The sequence below is a fragment of the Urocitellus parryii genome, chromosome 6 (assembly GCF_045843805.1).
Source record: "Urocitellus parryii isolate mUroPar1 chromosome 6, mUroPar1.hap1, whole genome shotgun sequence".
In the NCBI taxonomy this organism is placed as follows: domain Eukaryota; kingdom Metazoa; phylum Chordata; class Mammalia; order Rodentia; family Sciuridae; genus Urocitellus; species Urocitellus parryii.
The window spans coordinates 99,348,309-99,367,510 of record NC_135536.1 but is presented as its reverse complement, the minus strand read 5'-3'; the positions used below and the strand labels follow the sequence as shown (position 1 = coordinate 99,367,510).

Sequence of the window (19,202 nt, the reverse complement as noted above, 5' to 3'; positions counted from 1 at the left end):
TATGTATAAGCATGCATTGTGTGTGTGATGTGTATTATATGACATTAGTGAATGTGTAACATTTCTACATGTACTCAGAATGCTTTATATCAATAATTTACATTTTTGTAAAGACCAGATTTATGCTGTTTTGAGCATGTTATAAAGTAACTGTAATAGCAGTTAGTGTTATTCATATTAGATGACTTAATGAGCCTGAGATTGTGGGTTAAATCCAATCGAGACATTGTGTTTTGAATCATCAAAAAGGACTCTTCATGGTTTCCCAATGCAATTATATTTATTCTTTGAACTTTTATCAGTCTAGGCAGTTTACTAGGCTGGGTTCACCAGATAATTGCCCACTCGGTGCCAAGTCAGCCTTTCTCACATGGGTGATTTGGGTGATATGGGTGACAGTTGATAAGTCAGTTCCATCCATCCATGTACAGGAACACTGCTGAATGTCACCCTGCTGATTTCCAGGCCTTAGCATAGGCAGTCTTCTAGAAACACTTCTGTGAATTCTGTGAAGTAACAGATTAGGAAAAAGAAGTAACTTTGCTACAACATAATGAAAACAGGATGATGAATCCTTAGTTCTAAAAGCATCGAACCAACTTACTCTTTTTTTGTCATGAAAAATCATTTTTCAAATGGTTTTCTTCATTCTAACCCATATCCTGACACTCAATTACTTAATCTCATTATTTAACTGGTAGTATAATGTTTTATCCTAGCAAAGGGTATTATATGACTTAAATGTCCACCTCTTGGATATACCTCAGTTAAATCTTTACATTAGCAAAAGAGAGCATGAGTATTTGTTTTCTCCATAAAGAAATGATGAAACACATTCACACCCAAGCATTTATCTTCAAATAAAATGATGTTTAAAATATTGAGTTTACATTTTGAGTATGAGACAGTGTGGTATAATAGAAAATATCAGAATAATAATGTAGAAAAACAGATACAATTTGTTATTTGTTAAAGTAACTCATTCTTTTTGTCTTTATTTCTTTTGTAAAATAAAAATCATAACCACTACTTCTGAAGGAGTGCTAGAAAACTTTTTAAGTAATGGGTTAAAATTCCTTGTCCTCTTTGCCAAGTAATATTACAGTGAAGGACTGAGAAACTTTTTTTTTTAATTGCTGACTTTAGATCCAGCAAAATAATCAAATAATTGGCCTGAATGGAAAATGAATAAACCAAACTTTATTTTAATTCCATGCAGGTGATATGGTGGAATAAGAGGAGAATTGAGAGAACTATAAAATATTGGATGGTTTATTAATAGATTTGTGTGTGTGTAATGCACACCACAAAGAATATGACAAATAAGGAATATATGTCATATTGCATGAAGAAGAGGAGATATAAATGGGAAATAAGCAAAGGAGTCAAAAATGTAAAAACTAACATACATTTTAAAAAAGATAAAGATGCAAATTTTAGGGAAGGATTGCATCAGCTTGTGACATATTGCTATATCATGCTATATCTATACATTGTCTTTCACTAGTGGTAGGAATAAATCAGTATATCATCTCTAATCTGTATGATTGCCTAGGAGAAATCAAGTCAAAGGCTAGAGACTCCTGAATGCTGCTTTTTCTCTGGTCTTCAAAGTCTCCTAAATGAAACTTTACCTAGACAGTCATTCAGCCTTTTGGGCCACTTTTGTTATGCATTTCTGCCAGATGAAAATACATTTAATCACTGTTTTATTAAACAGGTTTTGTTTTGTTTTTAAGGAAGTAGATTGGACCATTTTCCTTCCTGCCTGCACCCTACAAAAGCTGGTTCATGTGATGTACAGGCTCAGATGAGCATTGTAAAATGATGGACTCCAGAAAAAGAGATTTTATTATGTTACTAGCAGTTGTATACTACTGCATGACCAGGGATGTAAAAGTGTTTGATAAATGCAGAGAGAGACCTGTGCATTCCTTCTTATGAGTACCTATGTAGATGAGATAAGGGAAAAACCATTCTTACTCAGGAAAAGGAGGAAATCTGGGTTTTGGACTATGGAACAAGTTGAGTCTGTGGTAGCAGGTTTTTTGCTTAAAGAACTTACTGAAACTTACTGACTTTCTGTCTTTCTTTCCTCCCCTTTGCCCTACTCCCTTCCTCCCCCTCTCTTCCTCATCTCTCTATTCCTCTCTCCTCTCTGTGGCATCTTCCTGTCCCACTGTTTCTTCCCTTTGTGTCTGACTGTTCACCGAGGTCTATGTAATCTGCCCTGCATCACTCCTTTGTGGAGGGCATACAGCTTCCTTGAGTTCACACAGTTTCCTTAATCATCTGGAACTCAGATTTCCTTTTTATCCTAAATGGATAAAAATGTAGAAAGTAGTAAAAATATATCAGAACCCGGTTATGAATATTGTCTAATACTAGCTCTATAATTCATTTCTTCTTTATCTCAGATGATTCCCTTAATCCTTTCACATCATTTTCCTTAACTCCAAAATGCAGATACTAGTATGTGCCCGTATCCAGTGGTGTCGTGGAAGGAGTAACACCAGCCCAGGAGAGCTACTCATATGCATCTCTTCCCAGCTCTTTGTTCAGTGACGTCACTTTGGTAGCCTAAAATTGGTCACAATGGGAGTATTCCCACCATGAAAATCCATAAATAGTACAAATCAGGGGTTTTCTTTGCTTGAGTGCTTTTTTTTCCCTTATTCAGAGCAAATTGTCAAACATTATCAGAACAGAACTGAATATATTCCAAATGAGGTTGTAGTAAGTTAAAATGAAAAGAATTGTTAAGTGCTTTAATGGAACAAAGAAAGAAATGCTCCTCAATAACCATAAGGTATCCTCTTATTTTCTGCAAGCCTACAAGCTAATTTCTTTCTTATCTTATAACACAGTTCAGCTGATGTATGGCAATAGTGCCCCATAATACTAATTAGGGGATGCCCTTCAACATATATCTAGGTCAAGAGCTTTTACTTGCATAAATTTGTGACTATAGAAAAGTTCAACATGTACATGGCAAAATATTTTAACATAACACAATAATGCTTACCAAGACACCTCACACCAAAAATTGAATCAAATTGAAGAGGCTTGAGGCCAGTTGAACACCAGTTAACTTTGGCTGTCATTTTTCCTTTCTGCTTTTGCAGGTATGGAAAATCGTGTGAATATGTAGTAAGGGTTTCTGCAAATTCTCCATTGTTAAAGTTTTGTTTTGTTTTTGCAATTAATGGTAAATAAAAAACAAAAAAATGGTTCAGAACACTCCCTACTCATCTGTGTTTTTCAAGAGGAGATGTTACTTTACCAAAAGTCCTTTCTGCGAAATTTAACAGTTGATAAGAATTTAATACAAAGGTGAATAAAATTATCATGTTAGTTGAAAGCTGAAAGGAGACCTAGAAAGATAAATGCAATTAATTAAACTGGAATTTTTCCAGGATCCTGACACTTTTTATTTAAAAGAACACAAAGTAAACACAAATTAAATGCAGTATACATGTTAAAATATAGAAATTTAAAATATTAAAATCATTAGGATGGGGAATTTAGTTTAAAGCCATATGTTGTTTTCATTTTTTTTTTTTGGAAATTTTGTATGTTTTACATTAGATTATTGTGTTAGTCAAATAAGCTTAAATAAATAATTATTATATCACAACTATTCTTATGCTTATACATGTGCATCTAAATTTCTTATCTCTTGTACAAGAACTGTTTGCTGTAAAAGGAGAACAAGTGTCACATCTATAGAGTCCTGTGTTCAGAAAGTTCTTAGAAAATCAATTGCCTTGCTGATAATATAAATGAAATTCGTCCAACAAAAGGAACTCTTTTCTTCAGTGATAAAATAATCACAGAAATCAGAATGGGAAGAAAAACCTTTCACGATGCTTAGGTTTCCACATACCTGTAACCACAAAATAGAAACACAAAGAATCAAGAAAGAATGTAGTCAAATAGAAAAATGTGGAACCAAGAACAGGTGCTCCTATATTTATAGAAATAGGTATTTATTTGTTTACAGAAATAACCTCTTCACATAACAAACAGCTCTAAAAACCTGTTCTCTCCTGGCTGCAGCACACTGGGATTCTGCAACGCCTGAACCTGGGATGAGGCTGCTCATTAGCTGGCCTGTCTGTGTGTGCGTCTGCCATCAGCATCTGGTGAAAGAGGAAACACTCACCCTGCCAGATTTGGGTCATGAGGTCAACAGGTCTCATTTATTATTCAAAATTGCTGTCTGACCTTTTATCTGCCAGGTCAAAGGACGTTGTATTCTAGTTGGTTGAATTTTTTAATGATGAAGCCACTATCTTGCCAGATAATAAAATTACTTCTCCCCTCTCCCAGATATTATGATTTTCTCCTCCCCGTATCTAAAAATGTAGCATTCTGAATTATTGACTATGGGAAACTCCTCTAAAGAAATTGTCATTAGTTTTAGATTTTCCTTTTTCCCCTATAAGATTTGTAGAAATTTAAATAACATTGGCTGTTGAGAGTAGTAGAAGTCATTTTCTTGGCTGTGGTTTGAACCATTCAACCTATATTTGGAATTCCCACTTCCTACAGAGCTTCTAAATAACACAGATACTAGTCTTTTCCATGCTGACTTCCCCTAGGTTTCCAAAGCAAAGGAGGGCAAAATCAAATGACATTAAGTTTTTACTTGTCAATATTTGCTTCAGAAAGAGAAAGAAGTGACAGAGATGTGAAATGTCTTTCCATTCAGAGGATATTTGGGAGAATTCTTCTAATCTACAATATACAGAGTTTTCATCATCAAGAAAAAGAATTTTCTAAGCACTGCAATATTTTCTATGTCTTATCTCATAAAATGTAATGAAAGAGAGCAGTTTAAAACCCATTCAATAAAATACCTTTGAAAATATTCAGACATCTAGCCCTATACTATAAAAGTAGCTATAAACATTTAACAAGCAATATTGCAGAAAATTGAGACTACTTCATAGCAGATCGTGTAGCTGTACAAATAGCCAATGTTCCCAAAGAATTATTTTATCCTTTGTAAAACAAAAAGTCAAAGGTCACATTGGCCCTGCCCTTGAAGCAGACATATGAGATGGGACCATGTGCTTTGTGACACTGCATATGATGAATAACTTTGACAAGCTGGTAAACAAACAATGGAGAATATATGGCATTTGTGAGCCCAGTGAGGCATTAATATGCTGTATAATCAAATATACAACTCTAAACTTGAATATATAGCTCTGTCACCAATATGAAATTAATCCAATATTGACTCTGCATCTTTGTGTATTTATACAAAATAGTACACACGCACACACACATACACAGATGTAGAACAATTCAGTTGGGGATAGTCTAAAAATGTCAGGTGACATGTGGTGCAAGGCATTCCAAACAACCACACTTTTGTCTGCTCAGTAGCAGATGGCCAAATGGTCACTTCAAATCCTTCCTTCCCCACCCTGATCTTTCAGGACTACTATACGAAATGGAGGTCAACTGTCAGGACCAGAAGCTTTCTACTCAGCAGATTGCATGTGTGTGTGTGTGTGTGTGTGTGTGTGTGTGTGTGTGTGTGTGTGTGTATTCCAAGTCTTCTCCAATGTGTACCTGAATATATTTTAACTACCCCCTTCATTGATACCATTCAGTTAGTTAAAAAAAAAAAAATCCTCTTCAAGGAAGATCCTACCTCTGGTTCCTTGCTTTCTTTGTCTGGAATTTCTTATGTTTAAATCTTAAAGTAGTTGTTTTTTTATGGTGATTTTACAATTCATCAGTGAGACTCTAATTTTTGTACATGATTTGTACATGTCATTAGAATTTTACCTGCACAATGATGTAGAACAATTCAGTTGGGGATAGTCTAAAAAAAGGAAGCAAATCTATGGTAATGCCTCCACTTTATGGACACAAAAGAAGCCTGAGGAAGGGGTACCTGACTTTGTCCCTTTGCCCTTCTTGTTACTGGGCACAGTTGTTAAAGGATCTTTGCCCAGAGAAGGAACTAGGAGAAGAAAGGTGGAGACTGAGTTTAATCAATTTGCCCTTCCAAACCACATTTTGTAGTATCTGAATGATCTTTTAAGTGTGTAAATCTAAACATTCTACTCCCTGCATAAATTATCTTGATGTCTTATGATGGAATTTAATATATGATACAAAGCCCTTAAAATGTTCCTTTAGACCTGTTTGCCTCCTCAGCCTCTCCAGCTTCATTTTTGCCAGGGACTTCTCCGTTTTTAGTGTCCTGGTCTCACTGACCTTCTTCCAATTCCCAGAACAAGCCAAGCTCCTTCTTGTCTCAACAGTTCCACAAACTTACACAAATGGCACCCCTTCATCCTGAGATCTGTCCCATCATGTTCTTCACTTGATTTCTACCCTTCTCTCAGTTCCTTTTTAAAAGTAACTTCCTTAGATATTCACTGATCTCCAAGCTTTATTAAGTTCATTCTGTTATTTGTTCTCATGGCATCCTTTGCTTTTCTTTCTGATCACTTGATTTCATGTTCATGTTTATGCACTTACTGTATGTCTCCTCATCAGATTCTGAGCTTTATCATTATGGAGATCCTGTGTTCTTGTGTTGCTGGCCCAGTATTCTAGAATATATCATCAATAAATATTACTTGAATTAGTGATACCATCACTCCCTCTTCTCTTTCATCCAAAGCACTTCTACAATGGAGTCCTGACTGTGCAAGAAGGCAGTATGCATAGAGAACATCTCTGTACATTTCCCTACCTAATCCCTGTCGAAGAAGCTCGAGTATATATGTCTTTATCTCCTGAACCAGGGAAGTGGTTGGATGTAGCTTTGAAGGGGAAGGTAGAAGAGAGGACAGATTCTTATGTTATAATCCTAGGTTCAGAGGTTTTCACAAGCTCTCAGTACCACGGTGTTCACTCTGCTATGGAAACTGGGTCTCAACTGTTCAATCAGAAATGGTCAAGATCAGGTGTCTGTAAACCAGAGCCCATTAGCTAAATCAAGCTTCATGGGAACACACACACACATTTATTCATTTATGTGTTGTCTGTAGTGGCTTTTGTGATCTCACTTCAGCATTGAGTTATTATGATAGAGACTGTATACGCCACAAGTCTAGTTAAGATCCATGAGGGGGAGAAGCAATTGGAGGACACAGATGATGTCTCATTCTGCCTCTTTTCTTAACACTTATCCCAATGCTTGTCACTAAGAACTGTTTAAAAAACAATGGTTAGATTCAATGAAACATAGATTTTTCTTGTTTAATTGAACTTCTAATTTGTGGAGCTTGTATTACTAAGGGAGATATCAGCAGTTCATCCAGGAATATGTCTGCATGAATGAAAGGGAAAACAAATAACCACAAATGGGTAAGATAACTCTGAGGAACTTGGGGATCTGGATCTGGGGCCTAGGGTTAAGGTATTTCAGTTTGGGTATATATTATGAAGTTGGGCACAAGATAAGGCAAAAGTCTGGGCAATTAGTGACCTTCAAACTATTATAAAACCATACAGAATGTATGGCCTTAAGTGTAAAACTTTATATTGGTTTGATTAACCACTAGTACATTCCAACTAACAATGACCTCCCTTTGTCAATCGGAGTCCTTCATCCTTTTGAAAAATTTCTTTAAATCAACTTGTTTTTCAAGTTGGTCCCCTTTTGACAGCATTGGCATTTATTCTGTGTGTGCATAGGGCATGGTACTTTAAACTACCTTGAGTTAAAATGTGCTCGTCAATAAATGGATAAATGTACACTTACTTGGCAGGTTTGTTTTAATAATAATGGACACAATGTGTTTCAGGTATATATATGTCAACAACCAAAACTTCTGAAATTTGACTAACCAGTTTCTAAACAAAGTCTATGTGCTGCATTTGAGGTCTCCCAGGAAACAAAGTAGTCTAATATTCCTTATCTGCATGTTCCAGAAGCACGTTGTACTCACCAGCTTCACATTATAATGACTTACTCCATGTCTCTTTGCCTATTAGACCATGAGATCTGCAAAGGCACCAACCCTGTCTTTTACTGTCCCTTCCCTCTGCAACACCTTGGATAGTATCTGATGTAGGAGGGAATCCCAAATACGTGTATGATTGTACAGATAACATGTTAAAAGAAATAAAAAATCCCTAAGAATGAATTAAAATAATTTTGGCCATATTTAACTGCTTCAAACAAGGCTAGATATTTGTGTTCTTCATAATTAGGGCAGAGCTGATTGTTCTGTTAATTCCTTAAATGTCTCTATATTCTTTTTAGAGCTTCTTGCCTGTTATTCTCAGCCCTCTCTGTGTTATTATTAAGATGAACCAACCAAACAAGCAACAAACAAACATAAGCCATATTTGTATCACTGCTGTGCTAATCTCTCTCTTTTGACTCTGAGTTCTACAAATTTTTTCTCCTGTAACTACTGATGACTCATTAGCCCCTTCTACCAAGGCTGTTCCATTTTTAAGTGACCAGGCTAATTTTTTAAATTATATTATCACTTATAAGCTTCTCAGCAATAACACAATGCTTTACAACCAAGCTATGTTCCCCTGGAAAAAAAAATAATCACAGTTCATGACACAGTCAGAAAATCATTACCATTCACTCCAGATAGCTCCCTCAGCTTTTACTTTTTAACCTTATCCCAATTCCCATTGCCTTTATAAATTAGTAAATGGAGCTTATCAAAGATTAATGCCTTGCTTTCTCCTTTTGGTGACCAACCCTCTCTCCTCAAAATCACTCTCTTTGAAGTCAGCCGAAATTCTATACATGGTCTGGATACACAACAGGAATCACAAGCCCACTGTGTGATGGAAACCAACCACAGTGCATCTCAGAGCTCACATACTCCCATCAGGCTAGATCTGCTTACTCTCTAGGAAAAGTGGCACTGCCTATGTCTCCTCTATTTAGGAAGACTTTACCTTAGCACAGGTGAACTTAGAAGGAAGATCAGGAATATTGTTCAGCAGTGCTACAACATACTACTTTTATTATAAATCAGGGATATTTAACCCTGTTATAATTAGAGGATAGCTGTAAATTTCTGTAAGATTTTGCAGTATTGATGATCACCATATCATCAATTTTATACTTGTTATTTTTCACTGGAGAAGGTGGTCTCACATTTAGTGTAGACTTATACAGCAGATGATTCTACATGGTCAATTACAAAGAAGTCATGCAGCTTATCATATCAACCTTTGAAAATCAGTGACATTTCTCTTTTTTGCTGTCCATCATCTATTGCTGCATGAGAGCACCTCAGTTTTCTGCATTCCTGCAGAGACAATAAATTAATTTGTCCACCCACTTCAGATGCCATAAGCATGCCTGAAGCATCTACCACCAGATCAATTCTTCTATCATTACCACAATGTGTCCAGGGGGTGGGTAGGTGCCTTTAGCTCAACCAATCAATTAATCTCTTCTACTCAGAACTTAAAGCTGAATGAAGCAAGTGTAGAACAAGTAGGTGAAATCCATTTATTCCAGATGTGGTGACCAAAAGAGTTCAATGCAGTTCTTACTACAGAGACATTTTGGAGATACCCTGTTTCTGCGAGCCGCATTCATGTAAGTAGTCAATGTTTAGCTCTCAGAACCACTGAAACCTGATGAATATAGAGATTTTTTTTATCACCAATGTATAATCAGTACCTCATACAGAGCCTGTCACACAATAGCACTCATTGCTTATGGAATGTATGAGATTATAATAGTAATTCTTTAATTATTTTGCAACATTGGGACATGAAATATTCATGTAGCTCATTTCTTTTTGGTATCAGGTATTGAACCCAGGGATGCTTAACTGCTAAGCCACATCCCTCTTCCTTCGTTCGTTCCTTCCTTCCTTCCTTCCTTCCTTCCTTCCTTCCTTCCTTCTTTCCTTCCTTCCTCCCTCCCTCCCTCCCTTTCTTTCTTTCTTTCTTTCTTTCTTTCTTTCTTTCTTTTTTTCTCTTCTTTTGGTTTCACTCTGAGACAGGGTCTTGTAAGCTGCTTAGAGCCTCACTAAGTTGCTGAGGCTGGCTTTGAACTTACAGTCCTCCTGCCTCAGCCTCCTGAGTTGCTGGAATTACCAGTATGTGCCATGTAATTCCTTTCTAACAAATCAGTTCTCAACTTCTTGCTGAAAATACCCACTCTACTTTTTAATATTTTTTGTATACCACACACATATATTATTTTTTATCTATTTTCTCACGCAATAATAATAATCATTGGGAGACCAAATATATTGTATTGGATACTGAATCATGAGTTCATATCTAAGGTCCTGCTTCTTTTGTAGAACAGAATTTCTATGACCACATCTTTGAACTTGTTTTTGATTTGTTTGTTTGATTTCATTATGTCACACTAATGAATTCTGAGAGTTAACACAATTACTTGCTCAAAGTTGTTCCATATCTTGCCACTGGTTCAATTTACTTTTGCATCTTATAAGGTTGCTTTAGAGTTTTCCTCATATAGATTTAGGGAAATTCTTAATTTTTAAAAAAAAATATTATAGGTCATGCATGGTGACACACACCTGTAGTTCCAGCAGCTCAGGAGGCTGGGGCAGGAGGATTGCAAGTTCAAAAACAGCTTCAGCAATTTAGGGAGGCCCTAAGCAATTAAGCAACATGCTGTCTCAGATTAAAAACATAAAAAGGGCCAGAAATGTGGCTCAGTAGTTTAAACATTGCAGGGTTCAATCCCTGGTGTGTGTGTGTGTGTGTGTGTGTGTGTCTGTGTGTGTACAGTCTTCCATGTTCAATTTCATGAACATCCTCCTTTGCCTATTGTAAGTCAGCATCTGCATATCAGAGAGAACATTTAGCCTTTGGTTTTATAGAATTGGCTTATTTCACTTAGCATGATAGTCTCCAGTTCCATCCACTAAAAAAAGCCATTTATCAGCAAATGCCACAATTTCATTTTTCTTTATGTCTGAGTAGTATTCCGTTGTGTGTATGCACCATATTTACTTTATCCATTCATCTGTTGAAAGGCACCTAGGTTATTTCCATAGCTTAGCTATTGTGAATTGAGCTGCTATAAATATTGATATGGCTACACACTGATTAGTATGCTGATTTTAATTCTTTGGCACATAGGCTGAGAAGTGGGATAACTGGGTCAAACGGTGGATCCATTCCAAATTTTCTGAGAAATCTCCATATTCCTTTTCAGAGTGGTTGCATGAATTGGTGAATACTTTCAACACAGTTTTAAACAATAGTTAGAAATAGTTGACATTCTGTTGTTTTCCTTGTTTTGATGGGAAAATTAGGGGTATTTCTAAATTAAGTAGGATGCTGGTTTGGGAGCTCACATATGTACTTTGTCAAATAAATATCCAGCAGTCATATTTTCTTTAAGTATTTTTATATAAATGGGTGCTGAATTTTGTTAAATAACTTTCCACACTCATTTTTCTAATATGGTAACCTTAACCTTGTTATCACTACACATTTTTCCACAAAACTACTTAGTCTAAACTTTCAAAATAATCTGTACAGAGTTGAATACTGTAATCTCTTATGATTTTAAAGTTTTCTTCTTATTAATAGTTACTTCCATCCCTTTTTTTCTTAACTTTATTTGTGAATTTTTCTTTTACTTCTTGATTAGATTTACTAGTAGTTGGTTAGTTTTGTTGATTATTTTATTAAAAGGACCTTGCATATATCTTTCTTAAATTCTCTGATTTTCCTGCTTTCTAACATTGTATTTATTAATCCTTTCCTCTTGGTTTCTTTTTGTTGATGTTATGGTTTTCCAGCTTTTTGAGTTCACTATTTAATTTATTTCTAGTTTTTTTGGGGGTGGGGCAGATTGAATCAGGGGTACTCAACCACTAAGCTATATCCTCACCCCTTTTTTGTATTTTATTTAGAGCTAAAGTCTCAGTGAGTTGCTGAGGGTCTCCCTTAATCGCTAGCTTTGAAGTCGAGATCCTCCTGCCTCAGCCTCCCAAGTTGCTGGGATTACAGGTGTGCACCACTGCACCCAGCCCATTTTTACATTTATTAATTAGTTTTTGAATGCTTTATGATGTCCTTTCTCCACTGAATTCATTGTATGAATTATTCCTGGTATATTATATTTTCATTATACAATTATGAAAATTTTCTGCAATTTTATATTGAATTTTCCTTTTAAAGCAGGAGTTATTTATTGATGTATTTTGAAATTTCCAGGTAGAAAATCTTTTTTTGGTTTGATAGTCTTATTGATTTCTAATATTATTGCATTGTGATCAAGAAAAAGTTGTCTATGCAAGTTGTATTTCTTAGAATATTGGAGGGGGATAGTTTGGAGTTAAAATATGGCCAATTTTGGTGAATGTTTTATGTGCTAAAACTTAAAACCAAATGAATTCTGTCTATTTTTGGCATTCAAAGTCATTAGATCTAGCTTCTTGTGTAGGTTTTTTACATATTTATCAATATTTTATCTCCATTATCTGTCTTAGATTAAGAGAGTTATCTATGCTAAAGTTATATATTATTAGTTCTTGTTTCTCTTTGCATTTTTGATGATCTCTGCTTTATTAAAGTAACTCATAGGTGCATATTATTAGTCATCGAAAATCCTTCTTTGGGAATTATAGCTATTAATATTACAAAATATTCTTATTGGTATTTTTATTTAATCCTTTTGGTATATATTTCACCATGTTCAATAACATTGTGACCACTTCTTTTTTTCTTTTTATTAATGTCCTGTCTATTCTTTTAGGTTTAATATTTCCTCTTTGTGGTTTGTATGTTTCTTTTCTCCAACATAGTGTTAGGTTTAACTTTGATAGCAATCTTGCCATATTTTCTTCTAATTGGAGAATGAAGTCCATTAACATTTGTTGGAAAAAAAAGAAAAACATGTGTCGCTAAGTTTGTACACACACATATGAAATCATATACATTTTTTACTATATGATCTGTTTTTTAAAAAATTTTTCTCAAAATATCTCTTTTTCTCTGACTTTTTTGGGGGACAAAGGAACATTTGGGAAGTTTATTTTTTATGTTCTAATTCTTTCCTTTATATAATTTTTATAAACTATGCCATGTGTTGTAAAGATCAAGAGCAAGAGCATTACTTAATACACTTGCTAAGACCTTGCAACCACCAAGTCTATGATCCAGTTTTTTTCAGCTGTTTTTACAAAGGAATCAGAAGCATGCAGTGATTTGATTGATTTTGTGATCTGCAGTGCTTATAGAGGCAAGGGAACAAGTAAAGAAGTATCTAGGTCAAACAAGATGTTTTTAATGATGACCAGAATTGGATATAAAAGTAGTTTTAAATAACACCTTCTTTAAAAAAACTTTCATAATAAATATAGATCAACAATGTTTTTTAAATTTAGGATTATTTGGATGCATATAAGTATGCTTTCTGCCTCACCCAAGTTTTACCTGGGTGTTCAAGGAAAAGAGAGATGTTATGTCATTAACCCATAAGCCACTCTTCTGTGTATTTTTCACCAAATGACCACACTCCAATAATGCTTTCACTTTTGGTGGGGTTGAGCTGGGTTGAACTTTCAATTTCAATACTAGTATTTCTTAAAACCAAATGTGTGGATGGAAACCAGTAAAAAATGCCAAAGATAAAGGGCCGTGTATAAGTGATGTTTTACAAGGTTGTTTTTTTTTCTTTCAAATATAAAAAGTAATAGCTGTTCATTTAAGAGGTTATAATCTTATCATATCTATGATATGAAACTCTGTTGTGCATACACAATGACTTAAACTTCCAAACCCAAATCAATTTCCTCATACAGGTGAGGGTTTTATTTCCTAAAGGACATCAACATGTCATCATTTCCATTCCACTTAATTTCCATTTAGTTTGTCAGCAAGAGGAAGCTATTTGAAATAGCTTTTCAGTGAGATCTCTTGTTATCTGGTCAACATTATCAGACACCATTTTTATTTTCTTCCATATATAGCACTCAAGATAGGAAAAAGGAGGAGAGTTACAGATGACTCTAGGCAGCATTTATTTGGCTACAGATATCATGAAAGGGATATAAAACCATATGCCTCCTTACACTGTTAAAGTCAGAAAGGCTGCTAACACTAGATTTCTATGATCTTAAATGAAGATAAAGATAATATAACTATTTAAAATATAGGTTGGATTACTAGGTCAGAGAAATTTTAAGTGCTACTCTGTTGCTCGTAAAATTTAAAAACAAATGGTTTGATCCAAAGACTGGACATCTTATGCCGTCTGCATGCATTTCTAGACAAAGACAGATTAAAAAAAAAATTGTAACAGCATTGGCTTTATTTAGACCTTCTGCATTCCAGCCATTAGTTTAAGCAGTTTCTGTGTTTTAACTCATTTGATTATAACAGTTCTCTTCATCTGGTAGCCACCGTCTTATTACAATTTTGCAGATGAGGAAACTTGGGCACAGATAGGTTAATAACTTGATCAAGGTCACCTGGATTGAGGATGAGCCAGGATGTTATTTGAATTGGGTATTTTAATATCATATTTTAAAATTTCCATGACAAAAAGCTACTTGTCTCTTTTGTGAATAAACTTGTCCTTTTCAGCACAAGCCCTAAAACTGAATAATGATCTTAAACAATGTTGAAGAAAACACTTATTATAAACTGGCCAATTAAAAAAAGGAAAGCAATATATGTAATTCTTTAAACATCTAATTAAACTATATCATTCAATTAAACCGTCACTCTTAGAAGTACAATCCCCATATTACCAAGTACAATCCTTGCCAAATATCCAGACACAATCATGGGCTTTAAGGATTACAAGTCACATAATAAAGGATAATGACCTAAAATTAAGCACACCGATATAGAAAGCCAGGACTGCTATGCTCAGTATAAGTCAGCAATCTATTAGATTTAATGTGAGATTAAGGAGCTGTGTAACCTGCAATTATGCCATTTTTCATTAAGAAAAAAACCTGATGATGGTGGTCAGCAAAATTCTTCCTCCTATTTACCTCTGTTTAATTGGATTGTGGACTGCCTGGACATCTTTAAGATGGAGCTTATAAGAAGATGATCCCAGCTGGTTTTCAAAGCTTGAGGCAGCAGGCAGACAACACGATCATGTCAAGGCTCATGCAAATGCCTTAATCTTACCTTTTTTCCATCAACCAGCAACGCAGCCCAGTGTTTAACCTTGGAAGTACTGAATGTGCCTTGTCACTGCTTTGGTAGATGTGTCACTGCCTTGCTATTGTTTAACACTGTTAGCTTCAGTACCATTAAAAGGTCTCAGTTCCCTCTGCCTTTGGATACCAGTGGTTCACCACATTTCTAAAATGTCCAATGAAGAGTGAACTATCTGTTCACACATTCATCCTCCATTTATTCACTTGGTAAATTTTAAGCCTTATGGTGTCTTTCCCTGACCTCTCTGGTAGATGCAGAGTTCATTTTCTTCCAATGGTGACCAGTTAGCCCTACAATCACAAAGTCTCAACTAACTCTTCTGACCTCATTGTTGAAAGTGAATAAAATAAGTTGGAGTTCTCTTTTGCTTTCTTTTTCCAACTATATTTTACCTAGTCCAGCTATCAAGCATCTTAACTTAAGAGCTATCAGCTGTAATTTGCCAAGATCAGTTATATGGTTGTATTTAAAGAGCAAAGGTTAAATGTTCAAATTAGCTTTCTCTATAGCTATATTTGCTACTTGGATTGTGGCATGTACACACACACACACACACCCCACACCCCTCTCCTTCCTTCCTTCCTTCCTTCCTTCCTTCCTTCCTTCCTTCCTTCCTTCCTTCCTTCCTTCCTTCCTTCCTTCTTCTTCTTCTTTTTTCTTCTTTTTTGGAGGGTAAGTGGTAAAGGAAAAAGGAGGTGGCTCTTTTGGCCCCAGTAATAGTGAGCAGCAAGCAGAAAAGCAGACACAGTTAATGCTCAGCTGCTCCAACCAGTCAAGCAAGCTACCAAGTCCCAGCTGTGCCTCTTGATGTTTTCTGATTGCACCTACTCCTCAATCTGTGAACTGTTTTCTGGACTCAGATTTATCAAGCACTGCTGCTTTAAAAACGCATGCAGGCAGGCATCCTAGGATATGCCATTATAAGCTGCTGCCAGGGGATCTTCTAGGAGATAAATGGAATCTGTGTGAAGTAAATTAGTGTGAACCAGTCAATCTGAGTGTCAGCCTTGAGCCACTTCCATGGATAACTAGCTGGCTGACTGGAGGCCCGGGTGTTTTGCCATATGTGGGTTGGAATCTCTGATACTGTTTCACAGGATAAGGGGATTTGGGGTGCTGTTTAGTCTTGGAAGAAGCCCAATTTGATCTGTTTTAGATTTATCAATGAAATGGACTTGTAAAGCATTTTTGTTTATCTCCCTCCTTTAGCTATACTGAATGCCTCTAAGTTGGATAACTTCCTTACTGTGGGAAATAAGACAAATGCCCAGGAAATAACTGCTTCCTCCTGGTTGAGCTGCCGTCGTGTAGGATCCAACTGTGCTGTGCTTGGTTTGACCCTCCAGTCTAAGATCTTTAGGGTTTAAAAACAAAATAACCATAATTTGGCAAAAAGAGCTTAATCTAAATCTCCTCTCCCTGTTTGTTTTTGAGGAATAAATCTATGTGATCTTTAATTCATGAAGAGAAGGAGGTTCTATGCAAAGGCTGATGATCACGGTTCCCTGTAGATACCCAGCATGGGAAATAGAATTTGGGCCATTAGAGGAGAGAAGAAGTCCCTCAATAGCAAAGCAATAGAATGAAAAAAAAAAAATCCTTTTGAAATAACCATTCACTGTAAAGAATTTAGAGACAAAAAGCACATCAGCCCCAAGCCATCAGAATTATTATTTAACATGATTAAATGGTAAGTGTAAATGGTTCTATTATGTAAAACTCATGTTTCCATAATTCAGTATTCTTTTAGAGATCATAGTCTGTTCTTGCATTAAGATCACAAGAATTCATTTTATATAGTTAAATTATGACAAATCATCTTCATTTATTTTTTCTTTTATTATATTAATAAAAGTTTTATCACCTTTCTATAGAATGAAATATCAATGAGATTGTTGAACATAGAATAAAAATGTTAAAAATAGAATGAGAATAAATTTAGGCCTCATATTTGGGTAGAATTTTTAGGAGACTTCTCTCCTATATCCCTGGGGAAGTTTTTGCCTTTCATTGGAAGGAAAAAAAAACTATCTTGGAATAGGAACTTGGACAAAACAATAATTGCTTAAATATTAATTAAGGTTTTTTTTTTAAAATTTCTGATTGTCTTGCCTAGACTCTTGTGCCTGTACCATTGCTTTTGACTACATTTCATGAAGGTACCACCATTACAGGGTCCATGGAGACACATTTTATATATAAGAGACATTTCAGTACATAGTGAGTCTGTGGATGTTAGATAGCATGAATCATAGCAAAGATCAAACCAAATGCTTTAAAAATTGAGTGACCCTTTTCTTGAACTAATGAAACAAAAATGGGTTGTCCTATGAGAACAAAATTTGTTTTATGCCTGTACATTGAGTTTGAAAAGTGAAATCTCTGGGGGAAATTTAGTTTTGTGATTTACGAGGGTAAGGAAAAGAGAGTAGAAATCAGTGAATTTTCCCTTCTGTTGTAAGGTATAGATACAATCTTTTGCAGTGTGCAGCACTTATTTTAAGTCTTTGAAGGGTCAGAAGTTAATTTGTATAAATGATGTTTTGGCCTAGAAATCTTGCTTAATATTGTCCATCTAGTGTCTATACAAACACCACAGAAATGCATAGAAAGTCGACTTCCTTGGTCATTATTGCCCATAAAGAAGCTGTCCCATGAGCTCTAGATGCATTAAATTTATGTGTTTATGTACATATTGAGTCAGGCCCTTGATTTTACCACCTCAGTTTGAATGTAGCATCAGAGGTTCCATAATAAAGAGGCAAAGTTGTCCTCATAACATTAACTTCACAATTTTCAGATGTGAAATATCTTGCTTTCTTATTAACAGTGCCCTACTGGGGTAATCAAATATAAGATCCAAAGAATGGAATTAGAAGTGTGATACAGTCAGATAAAGTACTATCAAGCAAAAGAAGAGAAAGAAATATTAGTTTGTAGGTTTGAAGATTCATAGAAACGTGGAATTTGAGCTAAATCTTTAACAGTGATATTTTAGTAAGCAAAGAACTGAGAGTCAGATGAGAAAGGATACATGGTAACTGGGTATTTACAGTAAGACACAGATACAGAAAATAAATGGCATACCCGGGCATACTTCAGCTCTTATCCTGCTAAAGTACTTGATATCAAAGCTGGGAAGGTTTGAGAGAGGGTAGCCTCCAGTGAGGAATTGCTGAATGAATAGAGATCATTCTGAGGTTTTTTTTGTACATATGAACAAGAAGATTGGACCTTTGTTTTAGAGATATGACAGGTCTCAGTTTGAAAAATGTCTCAAAGAAGAAATATCTATTTTCAGGCTATTAAAATGGAGGAGTGACTGATAATAGGAAGTAGGGAGAGAATATAGTCATGGTGGTTGGAGGAACTGGAGGTGAGGAAATAACATTAGAGCCATCTATTACTTTTCAGCAATTTTACAAGTAGTATTCACATTCTTCAGATTTACTTTCAGACTGGAGCCTCGGTCCTGAGTTTTCTCATATTGACAAACTCTTCTCCTCCTATTCCTCTTAGATTTTGGTTTTGGTCCTCTTCATTTTATCCAACAAGGACAATGGACAAGAAGGACTAGAGACACATGCAGTGCTCCAAGTGCAGATACCTCATGGCCTCCCTTGGGTTTAGTTTTGCTTTTTTTTTGTTTGATATTTTATGGTGTTGTTCATCCCATTCCTAAAGTATCATCCTCTTGAGAAGTTTGCTTATTTTTTTTTTGTAATACATAGCAAATGGTAGCTCAAACGGCCCAGAACTTAACTATACCAAGATATGTGTTTAACATTTACTTTCACTGATTCTGCCTTACATTTGTTTTCAACAGCATATCTGATCAGCCCAATGTTTCACAACTCAAGAACCCTTCGTGTCCTAGTGATTTTACCATGTATTCTGCCAAACAATTTGTAAAAATATATTAAGAGTAGTAGTTTATACTAATCTAGGGAACCGTCTTATCTAGAAATGTATATGTGTTTCTTAACTTTTGTTTACTATTTCTTAGGTCTTCTATCATGATAATGTCTCTTTTATATTGAACTTAATTTACTGTAAGTCTCCTTAGA

The 19,202-nt window shown here is 35.3% G+C and overlaps 1 protein-coding gene across 2 annotated transcripts in view; it reads left to right on the top strand.

Moving 5' to 3' along the window:
• The window catches only part of Wdr72 (WD repeat domain 72), a 193,031-nt gene that overhangs the window by 157,377 nt on the left and 16,452 nt on the right, over positions 1–19,202 (top strand). The window lies entirely within an intron of this gene.